The sequence below is a fragment of the Zonotrichia leucophrys genome, chromosome 1A (genome assembly GCF_028769735.1).
Source record: "Zonotrichia leucophrys gambelii isolate GWCS_2022_RI chromosome 1A, RI_Zleu_2.0, whole genome shotgun sequence".
NCBI classification, from domain to species: domain Eukaryota; kingdom Metazoa; phylum Chordata; class Aves; order Passeriformes; family Passerellidae; genus Zonotrichia; species Zonotrichia leucophrys.
Genome location: NC_088170.1, coordinates 3951018 through 3973792, shown reverse-complemented (window position 1 = coordinate 3973792; position 22775 = coordinate 3951018). Strand labels below are relative to the sequence as shown.

The 22775-nt window shown below is 40.7% G+C and overlaps 1 protein-coding gene across 9 annotated transcripts in view; it reads left to right on the top strand.

The window, feature by feature from the left end:
• Window positions 1–22775, top strand: part of CALD1 (caldesmon 1) — a 202585-nt gene that overhangs the window by 64693 nt on the left and 115117 nt on the right. For 8 of the 9 annotated variants that reach the window (XR_010443035.1, XM_064735488.1, XM_064735442.1 and 5 more), the window contains exon 2: window positions 9405–9489. The exons of the other annotated variant lie outside the window; for it this stretch is intronic. The gene's annotated coding sequence lies outside the window, so the exon portion shown is untranslated. The remainder of the gene's footprint in view (window positions 1–9404; window positions 9490–22775) is intronic. 9 annotated transcript variants of the gene reach the window in all.

Here is a 22775-nt window from a genome sequence, read left to right as displayed (position 1 = left end):
TATTGTCTCAAAAGCAGAGAAGAAAGAAAAACTGTCATAGTACCTTGAGGATGGAAATTTTAAGGGATAGCTCAGTGTACAAGTAGAGATTGCAAGTTTCTCTTGAGCAGACCATCACTGTAGTAAACTGTGGTAAAATTATCTATTGAAGTTGTGCTCTTTGAACTGTTAGCATTTGTAGAAGACTATATATAGAAAATATATATTATAACATGAATAGAAATTCTGGTTTTGAGGTAAAACAGTTCAATATTGACACATGTTGTTAATTTGGATAAAGTTGTCAGGTGCAATGGTGGGTGTGCAACATAATGGAGAGTTTTGTTGGGACACTTGGGAAATATCCTCAGAAATGTGGAAAACAGAAGTTAAAGATGATCCCACCCTCTCAAGTACCTGATTAGTTTGCTGATTGGAAAAATAAGGTCGTTTATAAGTAAGAATAATCTCATGTTCAAATGTGGAGCCCTTTTACATTTGGTGAAGTGTCCTTAATAATTAATCATGTGTGAAAACACTTCATCTGAAAGGTCTCCAAGATCTTTCCAAAGAGGAGTTGTGTGCTAAAGCTCATTGGAAGTATCACTTGGGTTACCAAGATTGAAGCACACTGAGCATGAAGATTTGGTCTTAATTTACACTTGAAATGGGAGAGGGCAAATTAGAAACCTGATTCATGACTACTGGGCTAGTTACCTGACAAGACTTTGAGGTCTTTTCCTGGAAAATAACAGTAACATATTCAACTGCTGCTTCAAAATGGGTACCAGAGACATTTACAAATATCGGAGATGCTGACTTTGTACTTTTTGATGCCTTTTTTGTTTTTATAAGAGGAGTTGACCAGAAACAGCTCCATAGTGCATAACCCTTTATTGTTTAGGGGTTTGTAAGTTCCATTTTATTTTTCATAGTGTAACTTTTTTAATCTCATAGTCTAAAATGAAACAAACCCTCACTTTTATGATGTGCAAGCATATGTATTTTACATTTATTTTCATAACTTCCAATGGAAAGAAGTCCTCCAAGGAGCTGTTGTCAGGTTAATAAAGCTGGAGTCTGAGGCTCCACAGAGCAGGGAAGTCCTTGAGCTTTATTCCATGACATGGATGGTTCTGGATGCTTTACAGAAACAAAGATGCCAGAGTATCATTTAGCAGCACTTGTTTTCAGTAGCCACACAATGAAGAGCCTGATGGAAAGTCTTCAGTGAGTTTTGGATCAGATCATGAAACAGTTTGCCTATGAAACACCACAGAATTTAGATTTAATAATAGATTTTATTGGAAACCAGGCTCTTTATATACATGTAAAAAGACTTTAAAAATATGGTTCGAATAAGTGTTTGTGATTCTTTTAAATCAAGGAATGAGGCCATTCTAGTGATTTCTAAGAAAAGTGAAAGTCAGCATATAATAAAAAGATGCTGATTTTTTTGCCCTGCTGAAACAATGATGAAGCTTCTCTCCTGTTCAGTTGTAGCCCTCAGATCTGGCAGACTCTCTGCTTTTCTGGCTATTGACTGTTTTTAGCTATAACCTCTGGCCATAATACACCAGCTTGCTGGATGTCCAGTGCCCTAGGCTAGTTCATGTCTGTGAATCCTGTTTAGGACATAAATGCAGGGCATTTTCATTGCACATCTTGGTATGCCTGATAATACTGTGTCAATCATTGCAGCGTAGAGTAATTCTAATAGAGAAATATTTCAGACCTACTTATTTTGACTTGTCACTGTTGGCAGGGGGGAGAACCCTGCACAGAAACTGTTGGGCTTTCATGTAACCCCTGCATTCTTCTAGAGTAAAATGGACCAGCTGAACAAAAAAAAAAAAAAACAAAAAAAACCCACAACCTCATAAAAATCACCATGAGAATGAGTGTGCATGCATAATAGAGAGCTCCCAGCCAGTCTTGTTAAATCCGTGTTTTACACTGTTTTTTACACTGTCACACAGTCATGGAATGCATAACAATAGTCTGGCTATAGGTCAAGGGCCTGTTTGTTCTTTCATATTTCTCCTTCAGTTGGCAAGTGGACGTACTTTCTGTCAAAGAGAAGATGCCAAAAGAAAGGGTAGAGTTTTTTCCAAGTTATTTTTGAAAGGCCTTGATTCTTGGATGTCTGATTAGGATATTTTAGACCTGGCTGTCATTACCCTGGAAATCAAATGCTGTAGCAGCTCAAGACAGGCAGCCAAAGTCATTAAAAGTGTTCCAAAAAAATTCATCTAAAGATAGTTTTTTTTCAGCTGTACAAAACAGCAAGGCACTAATTGTAAGCTTAGCAGGGGATTCATATCTTCTGTCTTACATCAGTTTTTAACCAAAATTAAGTGTCTCCTTTGAAGAGCAAAAGATGGCGTATGCTGTGTTCTCCTTTCTGTAGCAGAAGTTTCTTTCTGTGCTTGGGGTTCCTTCTCTTTTATGTACACATGAAATGGCATTCTGAGCTGGATTCTGTGGGAGCCTGAGCTGCAGCATCCAGGTTGGGTTTTGTGCCCTCCCTGTCTCCCAGAGGTGAGGAGCAGCTCCACTGGGTGGAAGCACCTTCTTGGCTGTGAATCTCTTCAGCATTTCCCATCTCCTGAAGGGAGAGGCTGCTTGAGCCCAGGTCTGTCTGATGCCTGGGGCACGGATCACTGGGTGACCCACAGGTGACATCCTTCTGTTCAAAGCAGGAGAATTTCAACAGCTCATATGTTTCTTCTGTTTTATCCTGTTCCTCAAATAGCCTGGGAAAAAATCCCATTATTCATGGCTTGTTCCAGCTCTGACACAGTTCTATCCTGCATTTTCCAAGGTGATTCTTCAAATACATTGTTCCAAAGTCTTCTTTTAAACTTGGTTTTTCTGCCATGTTTTGCTTTCTTTATCTGCTTCTGGCATAAAAAACCCATAAAACTGAACAGCTCTAATCAGAATTATTTCTTGGGCAACTATGAAAGCAGCAGTTTGAGATATTATATCAAACTCTCTTTTAATCCCAAAGCAAGTGTTGTTACAGTGAATACGTTGGAGTTTGTAAGATTTCCTGTACAAAGATTGCCTGTTTATATGGTATTGGACTCCAACTTGATCTGGGAGATCATCTCTCCCAGACTCAGGTTATCTACCTGCAGAAAATAGATGATGATTCTGAATTACTTTCCACCCTGTGTGAGCTGCAAGGTGTCAGGTGGATTTCTTGGTACTTATTTTTAATGAAATCTTTAAGAGATACCTTCTTTCTGTAGTGTAAAGTGGCTTTATGATCAAGCTGCCAGGCACTGCTTTTTCTCCAAGCTCTTTACACAGGACTTTGGCATCATTTTCCCTTTTGTCACTCTGACAAAATGAAGGACAAAAAAAAGAAAAAATATTCCTGTGACAGCACCAAACTGGAGGTGATGCCAGCCAAGTGCTTTGTCCACTGTGTCATGCTGTGCTTTGAAGGGCACTAATCTCCCAGTCCAAACAACATCCAACATGTTCCTAAAATCATCAAAATATTATTCCTCAAGGGGATAGATAGGATATGAAAACAGGGAATATACTTTTAAAGCATCTGACAGTATCACAGAGCTGTAGCAAATGACAACTTTTGAAAAATCCAGCAAAGGCTAGAATTAGATTAACTCCAAGAGAGATTCAAGAAATAGCCTAACTTGTGCTCTGTCACCTGACATTTTAGCATGCACAGGTGAGCCAGACAACTCTGTTGTTTTAACCCATACTCAATATTCCTATCAATAAATCTGCTCAAAGAAAGCAGCATATCCATATTTTGGGTGGTACCATCATTAAATCTTTTTTTGCTGCTGCCTGGAATTTCATTATGAACAATCACTGATGTAACACCAAGCCTTATGGAATCTTAAACACATCTCAAAATCTGTGGAATGAAGTGGACTCCTACCAAATCAAAAAGATGCAGTAGTTTTTGCTGGTACTGTGGTTTTTTCCAGTGGCTCATTCCAACATTTTCTCAAACATATTTCAACTCAAAATGTCTCAACAGAAACTTTTTACAGTTTTTGGATTTGGGGTTAGGGTTTTGTTAATTAATGTTGTTTGTGTTTTCCTCTCTCCCATGTTTCTGACACAAAGTTTTTTAGTTTTTTGCTGCCTTATCTTGGGTTTTATCTCTAAACAGCTCTGTGATTGTGCTGTGCCTTCCTATTGCCACACAACCTTCAGTCCCATCCAACTCTCAGCCTGTCACGAAGCTGTGCTGGATGCATGCTGTCAGCACAGCATTTGCCAAAATTCAGTGTTTGGTGCTCAGTACATTTCCCACTTACAGAACTCTAATTGTCCTACCAATGCCTGTCAGAAACCCTTGGTTTCAAATTTTTTTTTTTTGAAAAAAAGGTCAATTTCAGCCTTGTAGCATAGTCTCTGTCTAGGGAAAATGTTGTTTGGCTTGTATTTTATTCCTTACATCCACACACATTGAAACTGAAGACAACTAAGTTAAGGAAATGAGTGGTGGAGTAAAAATTATGTGGTTTATAACACAGGCTACCAATAGTTTCGAGGGAGCACTCAGCAGGTCTGGTGGTGTGTCCTAAAGCTGGAGTTGATCACCTCATTCGTGGGGTGTAGGTGAGTGGTCAGCATGGTACCAGAGACCCTTCAGAGCAGATGAGGCTTTAAATTCTCCTTTTGTTCGTGGCAAACTTGTCAGAAGTTTTTCGGGTCTCAGGAAAAGAAACCCAAACAAAACCTTTGTCCCACAAACCTCTGTCTCTTCAGAGTTTTCTCTGAGCTATAAATTCACTGCTGATATTGGCTGAGGAAATGGCTGTCTGCCCAATGTAGCTGTCCCACAAAAATGTACAGAATCTCCATCTTTTGGTCTCCTGTAAAGAAAAACATGGAGCAAAAATGTTGGGGGGAAAAAAGGAAGTAAAACAAGGCATGACCTTCTATGGAGTATATACATGGGGGAATTAAAGGATTTTTGAAAAGGATATTATTTTTTCTAAAAGGCCAATGTTTATGATGTATTTCAGAATTGATTAGAGGCAGAAGGATAGATAGATAGATAGGTGGTAGAAGTATTACCCAAAAATGTCTATGTCCTATGAAAACAGACACCTTAAGGGAGATTTTCAAGAGCACATGAGAAGTCTGTGGCTCCTTGTCGATCTCAGGATCTCAGTCCTGAGGTGCTGAGCCACCGAGACCACCCTTGGGGGGCTCGGGAGTCCTGGAATGTTGCCAGAAGTGTCTGGTGGCTGGACTTTGATCCTACACGGGAGACGACACCTGTATGAAGATAAGAGGACTTCACCGGGAAGAATGGCGAAGGGATTAGTTAATTAGAGGGTGAGACACAGGGTTTAGGATTTCTGTACAGGGGGGTTTAGAGAAGTAAGATGGAGGAATTGGGGCGTGTCCTGTCCTTCTTCTTCTTCTTCTTCTCCTCCATCTTCTTTGGTGATGGTGGTACTTTTGGATTGGCCATTACTAAAAGTGCACCCAGCAATAAGAATAAATGGTATTGGGGAAAAATGATAAATATTGTACACGTAACCATGGGTATAAAGATAGGTGGCTGCCCGGAGGGCAGCACAGTGTGCTCATGGCTGGCTGCTGAGCAGACCTCTGTCGGGCTGAAAGAAAATCTTTTAGATAAACATTTAATAAACATAAAAACCGAAAGAAGAACTGAAGCCTCTTCTCGTCCTTCGATACGTGGGCTGTCCCAAGGCCACTCCAGGCCTTTCCAGGCCCTTCAAACAGCCGAAAACCCGACAGCTCCTTTCTGTCACATTTCAGTGGTCAGCTGGGAGAGTTGGGAATTGGAATCTGAGGATGATCCAACAGAGCATTTCAAATGTGCTTTTCGAAATGTGTAGGTTGCTTGCTGGAAGGACACCAAAGAGATGCTGCTGTCTGTGATGAGTGGTGCTTTTCATGTTGTCTCTACAGGTGATTGTAAATGGAGAATGATGTTTCTGGCTGCACTGAAAGAGATTTTTCTTTGCCGTTTGCATCCTTTAAAATGCCTGCAGCCCAGATCTGCTTGGGTTATGTCCTTTGGTCATAGGGGCTGAATAAAACCAGGCCAAATAATCCCTGGGAACTTCTGCAACCAGAATTGCTAGGAAGCAGGGAAATTCAGCACATCTGATGCTTTCCTCTGAAATCAGAGCCATTTTGATATGGTTTCAATGGGTGTTTTGGCTGCTTTTCCTGCTTAAATAGCCCTGAGCCAGGGCTCCAAAGATGTTCAGAAATCCAGGTGTGGTTTCTGTAGGTTTTTAAATGTTGGTGCAATAATGGGGAGAGTTGTCCTCAGCACTTTGGTCAAACAAAGCTTCACAGGCTTTGCCATTTCCATGGTGTTGCACTGAAAGAAGGCACTTTGTTTCTTTGGTTAGGTTATGGAAAGGAGGATCAAGCTTTCTCCAGTAGACTGGAAATAGGTAGCCTTCAGTGCTCTTGGTTTTTCTTGGTAAAAGGCTTTACCATCTAAGTGTACCCATACTTAATCTCATGGGCTATGAGGATTGCCCTCTGTGAGAAACATTTCTGGAAATGGTAATTTCCCCTTGCTATGGAGAACAGAATTTCCCATTGGAAAAGAACAATGGAAAAACATAATTTAGTTTGCTTATAAAATGCTCAATGGTCTACTGCTCTGTTTAGAGTCGCTATCTCTAGTTGTAAAGCTATGAAAGAAAGACAGTACTGACTCCTTGAAGAGAAACTCTTTATTTCCACAACTGTTTGGGTTTGGTACTCAAACCTCAGTTTATCCCACCTGGTAATCAGTTGATCAGTATGTAAGTAAATATAGAGATGAGATGATCTATAGGAGGTTGAAGAAATAATGAGGTAAATAAAGTAAATTATAAGAATGAAGTGCAAGATAATTGTCTCAGCTTTCCTTTGTGTGTGTCAGCCAGAGATTTCTTGAGTTTGAACCAAATAAATTAATTTTATGGAAGCTTTTTAGTTATTGGTGCCCCTTGACTTTGATATTTTGCAGGCTATGTGGTATGAAGCATTATAAAATTATATCAGCAAGTAGATTAAAAAATTCCTCTGGCTCAGTGTTGTCAGCATTTGCTCATTCATGGTATTTCATTTGATAGATCACAGAATCATAGAGTGGTGTGAGTTGGAAAAGGTCTGAAGTGTATTTCTGAGTTTTGTTTCAATAAGGAATTCCTGAAGATATTTGGCAAAATTAATTCCTTTTTTAAAAGTTTTTTTTTAGTACTGTGCTTAGGACTACAGAGTAAAAACAGCCCAAGAAAGAAAACCATGTCCTTGGTCAGGAATATATATGTGTATTTGTGTGTTTTGGCTGTGCCTCAACAAACCTGAGCCTAACTTAAAGGAGGTGAGTAATCTTGTTTGGTTGGTGAGGAGAACACTTAAGTACCCTGTGAATGAGAGTTCTCAGGAAGGACTTGGTGTTAAGGTATCACAGGAAACAAGGCTAAGTGAAGAAAACAAGATGTTCTTCTGATTAACACTGATGTCCACCTTCAGGGCTTTGTCTGCAAAACATCTCAGCAGTTCAGGAGGTTACACAACTTAAAGGTGTTTCTCTGTACTGTGTTGTACCTTTGAATTTAGATTTTCTTCTTTGGATGTAAATGATGGGGAGTTTTTTCTCACAGCTACAGTAAATTAAGCAGAGTTCCTGTTGAAAGACCTGGATCACTTCATGTAGCTCCATGAATCCTGAAGGACATGTCAGTCCTTGGATTTTATTAGTGGTTGGAGTCGTTTGGCATTTTATTGATGGAAGGATAGATCTGGATTTTCTCTGGGTTAGAACATACAACTGCAACTGACTTTAATGGGAGTTTTATTAAAGCTGTGATAGTCCTGTAACCTGGATTTATGCATTGCACAAAGAGGACCTGCATTCCTTTCACCAGGTCTGCTGGATTTGGGATGCATTCTTTAGTATTTACTGTGATACAGCCCTGGGAAGTTCAGAATGAAGTTTCCTGGAGGAATTGCCATTTTAGCTGGTCCCAGCAGTGATTTTCTGTCTTGCCAGCTCTGCGGGCAGCAAAGGTTTGTTGTTTCTGTAAAACAACAGGGTACCCCTTGTGTTTAGCCATGGTGGAGCACAGTGCTGCATGTGTGGGAGAGACTTTGCCTCCCTCCTCGTTTCATCACTACCTTCAAAACCCCCCTTGGCAGGCAGTATGAAATTGAAACAAACACCTCAAAATTCTCTAACATAAGCAAATCCTGCCCCTGACACTGCTGCTTATGGATTTAGGGGGAGTCCTGTAAGATTGCATGGCCACTTGCAAAAGCATGAAGTATTTTTTTCAGGGCTTATTCACGTCTCTTGCTAAAGACACTGAGTCTAATGAATACTCTTAAGCCCACCTGCTGATTGTGTTGATTAGGTGGGAAGGTAAACTCATTTGCCTAATTAAATGCTGATTGTGAAGCAAGCTTGTTTTTGGTATCTTTCTTCACCTGGTTTAACAGATAAAAGAAAAATTTCTCTGCACCTTTTAATTCCAGCATTTTTTCTAATGAATATACGAACATTTGGAAGTTTTGTCTTTTTTTACTGCCTCTGTACATGGAAGGGCATGGGAGCCACCAGAGCCCCTGAGCAGCTCTCCCAGCTGGCTGAGGATACTCCAAATTGGAGTTCTGAGTTTTTTCTCCCAAGAGCTGTCTCAATTCTTTCCCTGAGGCATGGCTCAGAGGCAATTTTTTCTCACCACATGCTGAGTTATCATTTATCCCAGCCATTGCTTGAAGGTGGCTGTTCCACCACTGTTGCAGTCAAATTACATGTACAGACAGACAAACAACCTGTCACTGAAGCAATCCACTGATTGCACTAAATGCAATCCAGCAGCTATGCACAAATAGCCAGAAGGTTTTTGCATCTTTGACTGGAGGCAGCCAGCAATCAAGAAACTGTGCTGGTCTACAGCCAAAAGAAATAGGGAATTCCCTCAGTTGTTTTTTTTTTTCTTCTCTGAAGTGATTAATGAGGGCATAATCAGGTTTGGCTCCATATTAATCGGTGCAGTTTGGATATTAAAATTGTCAGTTCTGTGGCTGGTGCTTCCCAGGGTGTTTTGAGGATTGCATTACTCTGGTTGGGTTGCAGTCAGGCAGCAGGAGCAGGTGAATGGATGGAGGAGTTTTCCTTGCAAGTGGGAGCCACTCTTTTCCCCTAATGGAGGCTCAGATGCACAGAGTATCTGTCTTTGCTTGCTTGGGAGTTTCTCCCTCACAGAAGAGTCCCTGGAAAAAGAAAAGGAGCAGCAAATCAGTTTAGTCAGCGGTGCAATTGTATCTAGCCACTGCAGCAAGGATCAAGATCTGTTTTGCTTTCTAGATACCCTAAATGTAAAGTTTTTTCTGCCTTTGGTGCCCTCTTCAACCCCCCCATGTAAACACTTCTATCTTTGCAGTGCCTGTGATAACCATTGGCCTACTCAAAGAATCCCTTGGGAGCTGAAGAGGCAGCATCTTCCAGGCTCAGGGGCATCATATCTGGTGAGATATATGCTTTTTATACCTTTGGATTTTTTTTATTTTTTCCTGGAGCTATGTTTTGTGCAGTTGAGACAATCTCTATCATGAGTTGCACTTCAGTGTTAGCTTAGTTTCCTTTGAAATGCAGAGTCTTGTATAGGAAATGGTTGTTTTGGGTTAGTGATCAGCCTGATTTGGAAGACACTTTGTGGTAGTCCTTGATCAAACTGAGTGCCGGAAATTACTTGTATATTTGGGAATTTTCCACCCCAATTCTTCCCTTTATTTTTGGTAGTGTTTTGCAAGCTAAGGATTATAGCTAAGTATGTGCATGGTAATTTAGCTCTCCAGAACACTGAGAAATTTTTCCATGTTGTGGCTCCATATTAATCTCCTGCTTCCTGGAAATTACCTGAATGGGAAGGAGGTGTTTTTCCCCTGGGAATGTTGAACTCTTGTATCTTTGTCTCTGTCATTAACCCTACATGTGGCCATCTTTGGGCCATCTTTGCACACACAGGCTGAGGTAATGAGGTCAGCCCAACACCAACTCTGGGCTTTCCCTTGGTGAAAGGTTATGAATATGGAGACCATTATGTGTCATTAAGATAATAATGGTACTGAATATGTCAGCAAAGCCAATGGCTCTCTGTTCCCCAGGTGTTCTGGTTTTGGTTTGATAGGGACACGTAACAAAAATTCTGCTTGTCAAGTGGGAGGAAATTTGCCTTTCAAAAGATTCAGCACTTGATAGGAGTCCTGCTAATAATAATAAATGTTCCCAGGCTGCACTTGGTCTGTAATTGCTGTTTAGCCCAAATTGCTCTGAGTGAGGACACTCCATCATTCTGGCTATGCAGGTGGAGGTGATGATGTCATGTGCAGCAAATTCACTGATGCCAAAGGATGGAGCATTTACATAAAATAGTAACACCATGAAGTAGTGGAAACTAAAGAAAGTTAGTTCAATTTCAGGAAACTAAGGAAAACAAGGAAAATTTAATTGAAGCAGCCAGCCTTGATGAGGAGGTGAGGAAAGGGCTTGCCTCGAAGGGTTTCTCTGCCTGTTGAGCACCACTCTGGAGTGACTGTCACTACCAGGGGCTGTGTTTGCATTATCTGATTATTATTTAAGGGTAAGGTTTGTAAGGAATTATCCTTAGAAAGGATAATCCCAAGGAATTATGGTCACGGTTGTGGTAGAGCTGACAACTCTTTTATCTGCATACACTTTTAGTGAGTTTCTGCCACTGAGTTCTCTTTCCTCAGTTCCTTTTTTCTCATTGCTGATGTTCACAGGCAGGTTTAAGTGGCCAAGCAGAGCAAAGTCCTGAGCACAGAGCTCCTGTGATCACCCTGCCTGCTCTTCTGGTCTTTGGCCATCACAGATTGTGTCAGCAGATGAGGGAAAGAAGAGGCAGGGTGAGCTGGGCTGAAGCCAGGAGCAGAGAAACCTAAAAGTGAATTTGTTGGGCAATAGCGGCTCCAAAACACATTTTTTTATTTGCATGTGGATGTATAAAGGCTTCAGTTCCAGTCCTTGGGAATAATTAAACCTTAAGCAGTGATAAACAGTGCAATATTCAATGAGTGAGCTGCCCTGACAAAGGCATGTCAGAGTAAATTGGGGCTTTTTTGAGGCTGCTAACTGTGCTGACAGAGAGTTGGTTAATTCTTGAAGGATAATGTTTTGGGCAAATTCCCAGCCTCCAAATGCCTGCAGGCAGACTTGTCCATATTTGTGGTATATTTGAGGTCTAGTGTTCCTCCTTTGGGCCATATATTTTAAGAGGGAATTTTAATGGAAGGAAACATTGCTGCAGAGCAACAGCCTTCTCTGAAACACTTTCCAAAAATATGTTAAGGCCAAAGGTCTTGTTTTTTCAGGGCAAAAGAAGTGAATCCTCTAATATTTACTCAGTTATAAATAGTGATGGGCAAGGCTCTAAGGATGGATTCCTGGAAGATTGTATCAGGGATGGTTATTCCCCAAACTAAGCAAAGGCAGTGGTTGTCTTTTAATTGTTCCATCTTCTTTGGCACAGACAATACCATTATTAAACAGATAGCAAATAATTATTATAAATTTGAGGTTTTCACTCCTCTCTTATTTCTTTCCAGTCCTGACAGGAACCAAAATGTGTTTTATTTCCAGTAAGAGATGGCAGTTTAGTGCTTGGGGGAATCTTCATGATGAATGTTTTGGTTCTCCATCCATGGCATCAGAGAGGTGGCAGGAGAAAGTGCAACCCCATGGAGAAGGAACTTACCTGGGGTGCAAGAGGTGCTGCTTTTGACTAGCTGGGCTTGGACAGGAAGCTGCATTTCAGTTATGCACTCCTCTCTTCCCCTGTCTGTAAATAGAATGGGAGATTTTAACTTAGAAGCTGTTTGAAAATGTTGTGACTTTCCACTGAAAGCTAAATCTGCTTGGTGCCATTGCTAATAAATAGGTGAGTGTTATCTAATTCCATTAGCAGGTTAGTTTGCCTCCCACAGTGAAACTCAGTCTCTCACAGTGTAGCTCTTGTACAGTTCAGGATGCAATTTCTGCATCACCAAAGAGCTAACATGAAACCCAAATGAGACACAAGCCTTGCTGAGGAGCCTGGAGGCCAGAGCCTCCAGAAGTGCTGTGACACTTCCAAACAGGAGCACAGCATCTGAGGTGTATTTACAGACTCATGAGTCTGCTGGACCACTACATTCTAAAAAATCAGAACATGTACAGCATTATTTCTTGGAAAAGGAATGCAGTTTCTCATTTGCTTTCTAATTTTCTGTATCAAGAATAAATGTACAGTAACTGAACTGACTGTAAAATGTGTGTTAGTAAATAATAAATAACAAATGAGACCTCAAATAGCAAGACAAAGCATTTCTCAGACACTGATGTGCTTTTGCGCAGATGTATTTTTTTTGCTAGTTCTTACCAGAGAAGAAAAAGTAAAACTGACTTGTAATAGCTATCAGGTGTCATTCCAAAATCTTGCAGTTGAGCATTTATTTCTGCTGATGTAAGACAGGTATTTAACTCTGTAAAAGGTTGTATCTGTACTCTGCAGGAGTACTTTTGAGAACTGAAGTGATTTCCCACTTTGAAACTTTTGGGAGTTGAAGCGATTTCCCACTGTAACTGTTGCATGCTCCTTGTACCCCAGAAAATTAAAATTAATTCCCTAGACTCAAAAAAAAAAAAGGAAAAGGAAAAAGACACAGGGATTAAATGACAGAATTGCTGCTTTTTTTGGTGGCTGTTGGTACTATCATATACGCTGAAGCATTCCAGCCAAGGGCATGTGGCTGCAGTGGAATTTGATGTACAATCAGTTTTAGGGAACAGCCTGTGCCTTGTTAATATAATCCATAAAAGGCTTTCAAACTTCCTGAAACCAGTCCCTTCTGTTTCCAAGTCTGCATATGATCTCATAGGAAATGATCTGGGAGAGGCCAGCTAACCCTTTTGCATAATCAAGGTAGCATTGTTCTTTTAATGCCTGAAGTGAGTTGTTTCACTGTTATAAACTCAATAATCCCCTTCTCTCATGTCAGCAAATCTCTATTATCAGGCTTTGCAATGATTTTGGTGGCATTACAAAAGAATAAATGGGAAGACTGAAGTGTGATTTGAAGTCCTTAGTAATGCCATTCATTTATGTCACCCTTTGTCTCAGCCATTTCAAAAATCCTAAACCCAGTGAAATTTGGAGGACTGAAATGCAAACGCGCAACACAAGTGGGCGAGGTTTATTTTGCAGAGGGCTCAGAGGCAGGTGAGCAGCCTGAACCTTGCCAGGTTTCATGAAGGGCAGTAGGAGCAGAACTGCAAGGAAGGTATCTGCCCTTTATACAGGGGTGTGTGTGTATATATATACAGGGGTGTGTATATATATTATATATATGTACACATATATATATGTATTATATATATATCTGTATAAAGGGAAGATATATAAATAAATACAAATAGATATAAATAGATATATATATAAATGTTTTCATAGCTTTTGATATTGTAAAACTCCTCTTGAGGACATTAGCAGTAGATGAAGAAAGTGAAAGAAAAAGAAGTCTTGAAAACCTTTACACAAACCCAGAGTGCCTCATGCAGCCCATGTTCTTTTATATCCTCGGGATACCCAGGATTTCCTCAGTATATTTAGCCCAAGATGGGAAACTCTCCAATGAGCTGCTGTCCCTGAGAGCCTTGTAGGGCAGCGAGCCTGAACCTTCCCTGCCAGGGCAGGGAGAGCAGGGGCTCTGGGCTCTGTGCACAAGGACAATTATGGTCTAGCCCATGTCAGCAGGCTGAACCAGCTGCCCAGCTAACAGGCTGGGGTTAGAGTGAGCCTAAGCAGAGGGCTCTGTGGCACCCTGCTCGCTGCAGAGCTGTTAAATTTGGCACTCTGCTCTGGGCTCCGCTCAAACATTTTCTTAACCATATTAGGATACGTGGAAATTGGCCAGCCTTGGATGGACTTGCTGCTTGTGCTCGTATTTTATGGAGTAGGCAGCCACTGCTTTGCTTAAAAACTAGCAGGTTTGCTAAAATAACACAAATGGACAGCTAGCAGGTTTGCTAGAATAACATAAATAACACAAATGGACAAGAGGAAGTAAGCCTGTCTTTTATTTAGGCATGTTGGTATCAGCACAAAATGAATGCAATATCATAAAATTGTAGCAGAGCTAGGAGTAATTTGTAATTGTAGTAATTGTGTTTGTAATAGTAATTGTAGCAGGGGATGGAGAGAATAAAATATTATTTTAACATATACTCTGGACTCATGTAAATTAAGGCATATCACAAATTATTCTTCTGAATCTAGATTGATAAATCCCCTCACTGGCACAGCATATGGATTTACCAGGTGAAAAAACCCTGAACCTGCATTCAGTTGATGTTAATTTGTGAGGACCAGGTCTTTATTAGTGATATAATAACCTGGTGAGGAGGTCTGAGTATTGTAACACATCTGAAATCCAGGCTCACTCATGAGCAGTATTCTTAACCAGGTCCAGTACTACTTCTGTGAGCTGAGAAATTTGCAGGGATGGTCCCTGAGGTTTACCAAGCCATGCACCATAGACAGTTTTAATAAGCTAAATTTATATTTGGAAGTGAATATTCTGAGGTGGCTGAGGATAAGCAGTAGAAAAAAATCTTTTAGTGGTAGTTCAATTTTCCACTGCATTGTAGAATTTGGTTTTTGGAAGGTTATGGAACCACTTGGTGAAAGTTACTGCCCAGGTGAAGGCTTCTCTGGAGCCGTGGATGAGGACTGGAAGGTTCATGAAACATTTAAGAATTGTAAGGAGGGTATGCAAAGGTGCGTGGGCTCTTGGGGTGGGAGGGAAGGGGTTTTGCATTGCTTTTTCATGCCCACATCACACTAAAACAAAAAAAATAGAAATGCAGCCTCTCAATATTGAATCCACTCAAGGGAAATGAAGAAGGAAACATTTCTGTTGGTTTCCATTTGAGATCCATTACAAAAAGAACTGCTGTAGGGCTGTAATTCAATGCAGGAAGCATTTCTATGGAATTTTGGCATTAGGTGGACTTCCCAAAAACAGCTACTGTCCAGAAGATATTCCAGCTAAAATCTTCTGAGAGCAGTTTGAAATGTTGGCACTATTTCATCTGAGGTCTGCTCCAACTTGAGCTGGGAGAGGAACAGAGGAGGCTCTGATTTGGATCTCAATGGCTCCTGTCTGCACTGTCCAGCTTGCACATAAAATGTTCAAACAGAACAACAGCCCAACCAAGCAACACCCCCAAATGACCCCTTATAAAGAATATGAGAGTAAAAAGGTTGTACAGAACTTGTATTTGACTAGACGAAGGTATATTGTGAACCACAGGCAGGAGCAGAGGGCAGTGAGAGGGGAGATGGTGGCAGGGGAACGTGGCACAGAAACAAAGGTGACCCACACTGCTCTTGTGGGAAATACAGCCTGGCTTGGATGGCTTTGAGCAGCCTTAGCAGAAATTCTTTCTGCCACAGATAATTCACTACTTACTGAATTACTTAGCATCTGCATGTGGACCTTTCCCAGATTTCATCCTAAACCACCAGAACTGGGTTGAACTCTGTGGGCAGATACAGGAATATTCAGCAAGATGCTTTGTCTTCAGTTTTCCCATTTGGAACAAGCTGACCTGAGAGAGCCAGATTAGGTCCTGTCATGAATTTGGTTTTTTGAGGTGCATTTGGATGTCAGCAACGCATCCAAGTGACCAGTTAAATGCAATTCAAGTGCATACAAGTGATCAATTTAATTAAATGTCATTTCTGCCCAAGGGAGTGTTTCCAACTGACCCAAAAATAGGCCTGTGCAGAGAGGGAGCAGAAATGTGAACTGCCTTGTCTAGAGGCCTTAAATTCTCTTTAGGAGAGGCCTGGCTTTGGAGCCTGGTCTCCAGAAAAGGCTTCCAGTGGCTGACTTGCTAAATCCTAATCCACCTGCTATGGCCTAAATATTAATGGCATTCCTACAGGCAGAAGAGTGTTGATTTGAGCTAAGGAGGTTCAGACCCCTCTGGAGGGTGGCTTTGAAGGCCAGGTGACTTTGCTGAAGGGCTCACCTCTATGAGTATGAATGTGGTTGTGACAGCAGGAAGGATGGAGTGGCTGGGCTCAAAGAGGGCCCAAACTCAGAGAATCCAAGCACAAGTCTGGATGAGCCTGGCTATAACATGGACCCAAACTTCAAAGCCTTCAGTGAGATTCTAAATGACCCAATAGGAGATTTTTTTGGGTTTGATTTGTTTTCTTAGACGTGAAGAACACATCTGGGTGCGTTCTAGATCTTGCCTCCTATTTTATGTGCATAAAAGGCAGCTATTCTGAACCACTGCTAAATTATTGTCCACCTTTGTTGCCCTTGGGACAAAATAATGGTGTTGCTTTGGATGTCTCTTTCTATATGCCTGTGGCATGTAGCACAGTGAGCTCAAGAGTTATAACATTTTCTTGTGTTTTAAGGACAAAAGTCTCCTTATTGCTATTTTCCCTCCCATATTCTCCACTCGCTATCCTTTCTATTTCAGAACTTTAATCACCTTGTCAAGAATTTGATTGAGTACCTTGGATATAAAAAAAGATTGTTTTATGACTCTTAATAATATGCATAGATGTGCACATGAAGTTAAAAAATGCATTTCATGCTCCAGACTCTAAGCTTAATGCTGAGGGATACAGCAAAAGAATTTCTCTTGTTTTATCCTGCTTTTAGTTGCATGATTTGATAGGTAAATTGTGGATTTATTTCACCTCCTTAAAAACAGCTTATAGCCATTTTTGGGGACAGAATGCTGATGCTGGTAGAGTGGCAGCTGTAGCTGATGCCAACTCATGCTATGCTTGTGATTCAAACTGGAGTAACAGATCAGAGCTCTGTAACAACAGGAAAAGGAATTTCATAAACAAATTAAACAGGTGGGGAAATTCAAGTGAAAGCAGGAGTGGTTAAGGGGAGAATTTCAAGGATAGGAAATAAGTACTCAGTGAAAGTCAAAACTGGTATCTGTCCATTGTGTTTCTTTAAATGGTCAGATTATTTTACTTTAATGAAAAGGAATTGAATTAATGGACTTTAAAACTGTATGCTTGGCAAAAATAAAAAAAAAAAAATCTGCATCTTGAGCTCATCACACTGAGACAACCATCCCAATCTGGCTTTAGATGGGGGTTCTGTATGGTGGGTCGATTGTTATCTTTTATTAACAATGTCCATGGTCAAAGTGTCTTGGGTTCTGGTTTTGTTACATCTGTCCTCGATTTTTGGTACCTTCTGGCTCTGAGGATTTGCTGTCTGCCAGTTGAATCCTTGAGAACCTTTGCAAGTGTCTCTGTGGAGGTGATGACCATGAACTTCCTCAGTGCTGTGCTCTTGTGAGGAGCTGCAGCTTCTGATGTTCTTGTGAACACAGGCAGCACTTGGGCTGAAAATGGCAGGTAGTATTAAAAATAGATTAAATAATATAGAAGTATTAATAATATAGAGTGGAAAAAAATGTTGATGTCAAATCCAATTCATTCTATTGACCCAAAACAGAGTTTACTGTTTAAACTGATTTTTGAGTGGTGTATTTTGTTCCGGAAGTGTCCCATGCAGATCTTTGCAGTTTGCCTTACTTGACCTGTTACAGTGCTTAATTATCCTTCCCTTTGCACAGTTTTCCCAAGGGTCTTAATTGGTAGGGAAATTGCTGGTGTCAAGGGACAAAAATCAGTCTCTGTTGCTCTATTTTAAGCACATTGCATCTCCTCCTGCCCTCAAGGGATGTGAAAGGTTTATCATGCTCCAATATATGAGTGAAAATCATTGGTTTTTAGGCTTGGCAAGCTTGACCCTTCCAAATTCTCCATGGACACCATGTTTCCTGGAGCTCTGGGAACTTTGCTTACTCTTTTCCAATAGCTCCCCTATTTCCTGAAGCAGTGTGTACCTGCGGATAAATTCAGGTTTCCAGCCAGGAACTGAGCAGTACCCAGGAGGGAAGGAGTGCTGTTTGTAGCTGCTGTGTTTCCAAACAAATGACATGAGTGTGATTTGCCACCAGCCCTGGGTTAGAGCTTTTTGACTCCTTTTGTTATTTAATCTGTCAATTACTGCCTCAGTAAAACATTACCTAGTGTTTGTGAAAGCAATTACCAAGCCACTATTACGTTTTTTGGAGAGATTTAACCCACAAATTGAGAATGCTCAAAGCTGGTAATGGCCTAATTTTCCATGTTCTGGCTGCTTGTCTCTTCACTTGTAATTCTTAACTTTCATTTTTTTTTTTAAAGCTATTAATAGCAAGATTTGTGTCAATGAATATTGTCAGTGATCTCTCTCAATGGCTTGGGCTGCCTCATTTATTCAGCCACATTCAGATTAATGGAATAGGTCAGGTTGAAAAACAAAATACACTGAAACAGGGAGGCAAGCCCTAGAGCAAGGAGGGGAATGGAAATGCATGCATGAAATGCTTCAGTGAGGCTCTTGCAAGTGCTTAGAAAAGCAATTAGAGAAACACTTTGGGAGAGTAGGATGTGTCTGGAGCCAAGTTTCTTCAACACCTATGGGTGTGCTTCACATTAATTTTTAATATCTGCTTTTAGAAATCTTGAGAAAGAAGAGGTAATGCAGTGACAGAAGAACAAACATATTTTGCTGAAAGTGGAGTGAGTCTTGTGGAACATATCATGTTATTAAAGTGGAAGCCACCTCCTTCCATGGACGAGGGACAGCTTAAAGCAAGGTGCTTGCTCCTCTAATCCCCGTTGCAACACCATGACTTAAAGACTTTGCAGTCTTTGAAGTAAATTTCCCATAGTATTGGCGGAATCATCCTGATCTCCTCCAGCCTGGCTTCCTAAATGCTCAGATGGTTGTTGATGAAGAGAACAGGTCTTATAAATTCCCTGAGGAAGTAAATCGAGAATACTTAGATTGGTGTAGCAGTGAGATTGTGAGTTCCTAGCACCTCATTGCCAGGGTTTGAGCCTGCTGAGTTCACAGCAGCACATTTGGAGGGAAGGGTTCATCACTGTCCTGTAATGCCAAGCTGTTCTTTCAGTCCAGGCCAGAGAGGGGGAATGAAAAAGAGGCCCTGTTGATGGAAATGTGCAGTACAGAAAATAGCTTTGGAAATAGAAGGCCTAGGAAATAGAAAATTGGACACATTAGTGTCGTGAAGCATAATGGTGATAATTCACAATGGATCTGTCACTGTAATGAAGTAGAGGAAAAGCTCTAATCCCCTGAGGAATACAAGGGGTATTTTATATTATTTGCCCAGGTGTGGGTGTGATGGATGGGGCCAGATATCAGTGGTATAAATCTTTGGGTTCAGCGTGGGCAAAGCTGAATCTGGCCAAGATTCTCAGAAGAGACCTCCTAAAGGGATGAGCTTTGTGTTGGTGACTTCCCAGCCACAGCATTCACCTTCAGAACTATCCAAGCTTACCTCTGAGGTTGATAACTGATACACTGCATTTTCACAGGGCTAGGAAAAGGAAATACCTGTTTCAAACTTCCCCATGCACTCTGTGGGTAAGGACATATGTTTTTAAACTCACCACCTTGTCTTCCTTTTGAATCTGCTGGAAATTTTCCATCTGAACCTTAAGAATATTTTGTGCATGGTACTGTGTTGAATATGTAGACCTTAGCTGGCTGCAAGTTATTGTTTATAAAATTCTGTTTGTGCATTTACAAAATGGTAATTGAAATCCATGGAAACATGAAATAGACTTTCAAGTATGTTTTGAGGCAGGATCTGAATTACAATAAACATATTGATAAGTGCAAAGGTAGATATTTGTTTTCCTCTTCACAGTGAAACAGAAGTGTAAACACTGAGTACTTATTTAGTAATGTAATATCTTATTTTTGTAGATTTGTGCAAAAAAAAAAAATAGAGTTTTCCTTTTCCCTCCCCACCCTTTCCTCTGGGGCATTGTTAGAATCTGTCTGATCCATGGAGATCTGATCCTAGTGAGCTGAATTTTTTTTCTGGATTAAAAAAATCCAGATAAAAAAATAACAACAAAACCTGGGTTTGGTCATTTCCCCAAGGCTCAGGAATGCTAGTGATGTCACTTTTCTTTCCTCAGAGCTGCCCTTAAGAGTTCATCCCTGTTACAAAGGCCATAATGGATATCCAAGAAACATTTCAATAAAACTGTGGCAGCTCAAGTCTCCATCTCATCAGTAGGTCATGGTTCAGTGACAAATTGTCCATGAATGCTCATAGTTGGTAATCCTTCAAATAGCAGGTGAAGTAGTGCTCTTTCAAGAAAGAGGGTGTGAATGAAGGAAATTAAGTGCTCACAGTTCCCATGTGGCATGAAAGCCACTCCATCTCTGCCCTGAAATCTCTGTAAACACCCATTGTATGGCATCAATTGTCTATTTCTTGTGTTTTCATTCCATAACATATAACTACTCTTGAAAGCTGATTTAGATGACTAAAATACCAATGCAAAAATGGAAAAAGGGAAAATATTTTTGCATACCTTATGAGTGATAACAACGAGAACTCAGATATTGTTGTCCCTGTTTTGTACCGTACTAGCTTGAAGTTTCTAGGTGGATCTGTTAGATCAGTGTTAACAGAAGGGATTCCTTTCATGCTGCTGGGAGAGGTGTCAGTGTTGTGCTGCAGAGATGCTGCTAGGAAAAACAAGTTGGGTTGTTTAATGAGATTTAGGTAAGGCTGACCTTAGGTTTGGATATCATGGCTCCTGTAGATGTGCCAGAGAATTTTCCTGCCCCTAAATATGACCAAAGTAAAAGCTAAGACATGTGGCCATTCAGAAAACCTCCACAATGGTGAACACTTGGCAAATAGCTGGATTGGATCTTTGAGGATTGAAGTTATCCTCTCACTGTTCTATAGCTTTTCCACCTCTCATGTGGGAGCTAGCAAATATGTGAATTCCCTGGGGTTTGATGTGTCTCCGAGGGAAGCAGCATGAAGCAGATTTCAGCATGTTGCTGAGCTCTCTGTTTTAGGTGGGTTGTGCAGTGCTGGCATGATTCACCCTGGAGTTTGTCTCAGGCAAGCTTTTGGTTCCTCTCTTGGATCCTGCATATTTCATGGTTGATTTAGCTGGGTTCACGGAGCTTTCTGTAAACCATGGAGTTCTAGGGAGGAATTTATGGGTTTGAAAGAATAACCAGCTTCGTAGGGCAAATGGCACTGTCTCTGATTACTGTATGAAAGGAAGTTTTGGGTTTACCACTAATTGCAGATAAAAATTAATATTTGTGAAGGAGACACGTATGATTTATTTATAAGTGTTTTCTGTTTCCATAATGAAATTTCCTTTGGGTTTAAGTACAGTCATTTGGAGGAAAAAGCAGAGGTCTGTGGCTCATTAGTTTCTGGTGGTTGTCAGAAGCCATTAATCAATTGCCCCTTTTACCAACATAGGTCCTAATTCAGCAAAGCATTTAGGCACAGGCTTAACTATAAGCATGTGTTTTAGAGCACTTTGCTAAATCAGGGCTTTAATGTGATTCAAGCTTGCTGCATTTTTTCCAAGTACAAGTTTACCCCAAAATGACAGGAGTCACTAATACATCAGCTAAAGTGTTGTGTACCTTCCTTACCTGTCTTTCTACATAGCCATATGCAAGGGGGGGTTGGGAAATGGGTCAGTTTTCCCCTCATCTTTTTCAAATCCTTCCTCAAAAGGAGGTTACTGTCCTGAATAGTAGGGCATGTGAATTAGCAGCAAGCCAGGAGCAAGGGGAGTGAATGTGGGGAAAGATTTTGTTCTCTCCAATCTCTGTTTTTGCTGAAGATTTCTTGGTTGTGAGGAGGAAAGAGGAAGGCAGCAGATCCATGTTTTGATACAGCCAGATGAATCCTGGTATGCAAGATCTAATAAATCTAGGTGTAGAGTATGCCTGCATCTGAATCTGCAGAGGGGACAAATTCAAGTTCCCCCTCACTCTGTAATTCTCCCAAGCACTTCTACTACTCTTGTAAAAGTTACAGTGTGACTTTTCAGCAGTGACTGAAGGTCAAGAATGAGGATTGCGTGCTCAGTCCAAGTCTTGTCCTCTTACACATGGAGAAAGATGCAGCCCAACCACAGCTATCCTGCAGAGAAATTGCTTGGAAATCCTGCTGTCATAATGGTAGCATGACTGCCCCCTCCCACCATGTTCACCCTTCCCATTTTTTATTCCAGTAAGAGGATCTGAGGACCTGGGCTTTTTTTTTACCTTTTTTTTTTAGCATATGATTAATAATTTAGTAGAGGTGATTTCATAATTTCTGAGAGTTGAGAGCTCTCAGAAATTACAGCAGTTACTAGACCAATACAATTTTTAATGATTCAGCACGAAGTTGCATATCTTGAGAGTAAAGTTAACCAGCCTTATAATCCTTTCAGGAGCTGTTTGACATAGGAGAGAGAAATTGCTTTTGGGCATTTTTTCCCCAGTCTGTGAAAGCCAAAGTGACATTTATGTGTCACACACAGTCCTGATTAGTTTCAGACTTTGCAGTAAGGATGCTGCCTGTTGAATCAGCAGAAGCACTTTTTGAAAAAATGTAGGTTTCCTGTGGATTTCTCCTCTCAAATGTTGCTGTCATTCCAACTGGTTTTGCTTGTGAAACCTGACATCATCTCAGCCTGAGGTTGTATATGGGAAGGAAAATTACTTCATTGCTTCATGTTTCCATTTTCTTCCCTTTCTGCATTTGACAGCAGCAGGAGCACCTGATGGAATGGTGCACAGAAACCTTTGCTGTGCACATTACACAGATGGAAATGACAGCTGAGCTTTGGCTTTCA